Raw genomic sequence first — 5,681 nt, forward strand, 5'->3', positions numbered from 1 at the left:
TCCATTCTTTTGGGATCCACTTAAATCTTTTCAGCTTGAGTGACACTCTGGGCAAGTTTTCATGAATGGGATAGACGGGAAATGTGCCTGAATCGCATGCCTACTCAGAGTATGTATTTTTCTCGTTTATGCTGCCATAAGCCTTTTTTATTAATATATTTCATCAGTATGAGGATTATTATTAGATATTACTGTTTCTGAACTTTATCCTAAGGATAAGGCAAGCAGGAATTTGCTTTCAAAGCAACTTACTGTTTCTACCTTTTAATAATTGAAGGTTTTAGTATGGTGACTTATTCTTAAGCCTCTTGATAATCCCGGCAACTCTAGGTGTCAGAAAATGGAAGGCAACCCTCCTGCATTTTGCCATGTATCCAAGTCATAGCATTAATGGAGTCTAGCTAAACTAAAGACCATTTCAAAACAGGAGAATAAGACGTGGGCAAACCAAGGATCCCACATAAATCCTTCTGTGGAACCAGGAAATGAGCATCTAGTTGAAAAATGTGCCTGTTTTTCTCTCTCCATACCCCTTCCTACCATCTCAATGTTGCTTTAAGATTTAGCCCTAAATAACTGAAGCATGGGATAGAGCCACAAAATATAGACAGCGAAAAATCTTTACTGGAGTGCCCGAATCAAGCTAATCCCTTTAATGCTGACGATGGCACCATTTTTGTCACCAACCCCTCACAGCCTGACAGAGATGGGGAGAGTGGGAATTTCAAGAGCAAATAAAGACCCCTCTTGGGTGTTAAAATAAAAAAAAAAAAAAAACCAGCACCAGGCATTTCTGAAGCCCCAACCCCAGGCAGGCTGGGAGAGACAGTGTACATTTTTTAGATGGGGTACTGCTCTCATAGGCAGTCAGAGCATAGCTGTCTGTTGCCAGAAACCATTCATCAGACTCTGCAAAAAGGGCTGTCAGCTCAGCCTACAGGCCTCAAGCCAGCCTGTCAGGATCCAGGCTAACAGCCAGAGTGTCAGGGGCTGCGGCTGGTAGCCAACCAGAACTTTGATGTCGAAGGGTTGGCCAGCTCGTATGTGAGGGTGGCCGATGGGCTCTGAAACCGTATACTCTGCTCAGAGGTCACGAGTTCTGAAAGTGAGCTGGCTGTTAGAGTATCTCTAATAGTGACGGTCGTAGACATTTTATATTGTTAAAAAAAAATTGTTCAAATTATTTCAGTTTTTGTTTTGATTAAAATTTCCATTACACATGCTTTTCATTATGCAACTCAATTAGTATATAAAAGATTTTTCTGTTTAAAATGTTTAAATGAACATAATTGTTCAATTTGGAAAGATTACAATGCTTTTATTTAATTAACACTGCAATAAATACGTTGCTCCGTAATGAACCCCATACTTTTAGGCCATTAACCATTCAATAAAGTTGCAATATGGAAGGTTCTTTATGGAGAAGAAGATAAATAAAGCTATTTAAATGAATGTACGACAGCTATGCTAAGCAGCAAATTATAGCTTTTTGCTTCTCATGCGCTAGAGTTGTACCTTGATCACAAACATATGCGTGTGTAATAGACAGCATACATTTCAATTACTATTTTGAACGTGAGGTACACTGGATGGTAAAGAAAAATTCTGTACCATTGGTGCCGGCTGTACTCCACGGCATCTCCTCAATGAGAAGCTCTTTCGGAATTCATCCAAAGGCTTCTCTGTCGTTTGCCTTATCAATCCAGGCCTGGGACTTCCAGAACAAAACTAATCTACATCCAGCAGGCAGCCTCTCAGAAACAGCTGGTTCTACCGTTGATCATAAAATTAAAGTCAGTCCTCTCACGCAATGCTCCCTGACACACAGGACCCTTCCCATGGCGACAGATCCCGACAGGTCTCAAAGCAGCCGAGGGCATGTCCGACAAGGTAAAGGGTTGCTGGGCCCTGCCCTCCCGTGCCTTTTCCACGTCTTACACATCAACTACAGTAAAAAGAACAAGCTTTCCATGTGTATCACCCTCTGCCCTCATCTAAATACCTTCAGCTCCTTCTAATGCAAAGTCCTGCAAGGTTGGCCTACACAGCAGGTGCCGATTAGCCCAGATTTCAGACAAAGCCTCTTAGGCTTTGAGAGGTTAAGTGTTGGCATAAAGTCCCAGGGCCAAGATGAGAATTTAATTTTGTCTCTTATCCAATGGTCCTTATTAATATTGGTAGGTATATTGTTGATCATGTCAATAGCAAAAATAGCATATTAACACTGAAAGTAAGGACTGCTATTGGGTGATTATCATGTAGCAGGGATTATTGTGCTGCATTATATGGATGAGGAACCTGAAGCTTAGAAGTGTAGGGATCCTGGCCCAAGTTCACAGGAGCAAAATGGTGAAGTCAAGCCCCAGCTATCCAGCCCCTTCAAATGGTACCTGGGAAGATTTCCCAAAGTCCATCCTTTGGCTTACTTAGTGTCCTTGCCTTTGCTTTCTTTCATATTCTATTCCTGTGGTTTGGGCCTCTTACAGGGATGTCCTAGAATGATCACATTGGGAACTCTTCTTTAACCGTCTTCTCCCCTCACATCAGGAAAGATGGCAGCCCTCAAACTGTGCAGTGGGAACCTCCCTTGGTATTCAGCTGGCCCCATGTGGCTCACAAGACAAAGAGCTTTCAGGAACAGAAGCCAAAGTCCATGTCTGTGGGGAGCAGACAGGCCTGTCTGATGCCCCATCTCTGCTACTTCCTAACTATGTGACTTTGACCACATTACTTATCCTCTCTGTGTCTCATTTTCCTCGAATATAAAATGTGAAGCATAATTCCTATCTTCATACGGTTATCATGAGCTACAAATTAGATAACAAAATTTATCTAAATTGGGTTAGTAGGTAGCATGTAGTAAATGCACAGTACCTAGCATATAGTAAATGCTTAGTAAAGGACTTCAGGTTCCACATTACAGGTTTAGAGAAAATCTAAACAATCCAACTGATCAGCAAGTATTTATTGAGCACCTATTATTTCTGGATACTTCTCCAGGCATTTGGGATAGACAGATGGAGTTTCTGCTCTGGCACTTACTTTGTGTGTAGGGGGGAGTAGGGGGATTGAGGAGGGAGGCATAAACCAGTAGACAAAAATATATATAATATTTCAAGTTGTGACAAAAATAAGAAGAGATGAAAGAATTGAGTGATGATGGTGAAGTGAGGGCTATTCAAAGAAATGACATTTAAATAAAGGCCTGAATGAAGATTCAGATGATGGGGCATGTACCATGGTGCCTGAGACACTGCAGGAAGTCATCAAACACGTGGTGGAGATTACCAGTGGTCCTGTCTGGAGCCAGATTTGTTCCTTTCAGCATACAAACATTTAGGAGGACCTGCTGTGTGATAGGCACTAGGGGAGACAGAGAAATTGCCTTTGGGTTCAAATCAGCTTGAGGTCATGATGATGCTGCTGATAAAAGATGGGCATGGTGGCTTTTAAAACAATTTTTATTGATGTATAGCTGATTTACAATATTGTGTTAATTTCCGCTGTACAACAAAGTGATTCACTTTATATATATATATATATGTATATATACATGTATATGTATTCTTTTCCATTATGGTTTATCACAGGATATTGAATATAATTCCCTGTGCTATACAGTAGGGCCTTGTTGTTTATCCGTTCTACATATAATGGTTTGCATCTGCTAATCCCAGACTCCCAGTCCATCCCTCCCACCCCCCTCCCCCCGGCAACCACAAGCCTGTTCTCTGTATCTGTGAGTCTGTTTCTCTTTTGTAGATAGGTTCATTTGTGTCGTATTTTAGATTCCACATAGAAGTGATATCATATGATATTTGTCTTTCTCTTTCTGACTTACTTCACTCAGTATGATGATCTCTAGTTGCATCCATGTTGCTGCAAATGGCATTATCTCATTCTTTTTTATGGCTGAGTAGTCTTCCATTGTACATACGTACCACATCTTCTTTATGCATTCATCTGGCGATGGACATTTGGGTTGTTTCCTTGTCTTGGCTGTTGCGAATACTGCTGCTGTGAACATAGGGGTGCATGTATCTTTTTGAATTCTGGTTTTGTCTGGGCATAGGCCCAGGAGTGGAATTGCTGGATCACATGGCAACTCTGTTTTTAGTTTTGTGAGGAACCTCCAGACTGTTTTCCATAATGCCTGCACCAATTTACATTTGGTGGCCTTTTCTAAGCTCCAGAACATTCCAGGACCCATATTTCTCTTCTGAGAAGATGAGTGTGGAGTAAGAGAGGGAAAAGGAAGTCAGGCTTGGAGCCAGGTGGCAGATGTGGCAAAAGGAGCACTGGCCAGGGGTGGAATCTATGTTTGGTCCTTCAACGAGAGGCAATATTCCATATGGAGAGTGCACGGTCAGGAGTTGAAGAAACCTGGGTTCAAGTCCCCCTTATGCAACTTACAGTGATGTGAACTTTTTGTTTTTGCTGAGTCTCTATCTCCCCATATGTGAAATGGGAATAATAGTCTCTACCACACAACGAATTATTGCAAAAATGATTAAAAATGACATGTATAACATAAACAAAGTTAAACACGACCTCTCTTACCAGTTATTTATCTTAAGCAGTGACTATATATTGATCGCTATAGTATGTTTTCAACATTCCCTCACATTTGAAAAGTTCCCTAAATATTGGAAATAATATTATGAAAAATGATATATGCAAAATACCTAGGATGGAGGAGGCTTTTGACAGATTATAGTTACTTTAATTTTTTCACTTAGAAATAAATTCTCAGTTTCCACAGGACACCAGGCTCTGCCTAGGAATTAAGATGAAAAGGTACCTTTCTTGTCCTTGATGAGTTCAGTCTTCTGTACACTTAACCATCATCGTTTATCTCTTCAGATTTTTCCTGGACCTGATTCCCTATTTTTGCTTTTATTTTATAATTGGTTCCTTGTATGTGTTTATGTATTAAGCCACAAATAATTTGAAGAATCAACCAGGATATAACTGGTTGGTTGGGTGGACCGATGGAGGGATGGACTGGTCATCCAAGGGAAATCTAAAACTCTGCTCAAAAACCTAAGTCACAGGTCCATTAAAAGCAAAGTGGGATAGTTTAGCATTTCAGGGCTAAGCTTCTCTTTCTTGAAAGCTCCACCAATGGCTATGACTTCAGTCTGCCCAGTGCCTCTTCCTCTGGGAACAGAACCTACCTCCTTGCCAACAGAGGTGGGGTCACAACCCAGGCTGAACCGATCATATTACACCATCATTCCAACTGCAATGATTGGTTTTTCAGTTGTCACATGACCCAAGTCAGGCTAGAGATATTTCCCAGGATTTTCTCCCTGTTCATAGAGCTGTTAGGATGTTTTGTTAACACAGGAAAATAAGCACCATATCTTTCCATCCCTCCTTCCTCTAAATTGTCTGAAGGAGGAAGTCAACATGCAGAGTGAAGAAAAAAGATCAGACAGTTCTGGGTCATCTGAATCCTTGGCTCCAATAGTTTCTGAGGCCAGCCTGCTCCATCCCTGCCCCTAGTACAGTATGGCCACCTAAACTAATACCCTGTTTGTTTAAAAAGTTGTATGCAAGTCCCATCACATACAACTGACAGAGTCTGGGTTAATACAGTCGTATTTCACTCTGTTTATGGATATGGCGCTCTCTCTCTCTCTCCCTCCCCCCTCCCCCCCCCTCATATCTTCTCTCTC

Source organism: Neophocaena asiaeorientalis, unplaced genomic scaffold (genome assembly GCF_003031525.2).
Source record: "Neophocaena asiaeorientalis asiaeorientalis breed wild unplaced genomic scaffold, Neophocaena_asiaeorientalis_V1.1 scaffold251, whole genome shotgun sequence".
Taxonomy (NCBI): Eukaryota; Metazoa; Chordata; class Mammalia; order Artiodactyla; family Phocoenidae; genus Neophocaena; species Neophocaena asiaeorientalis.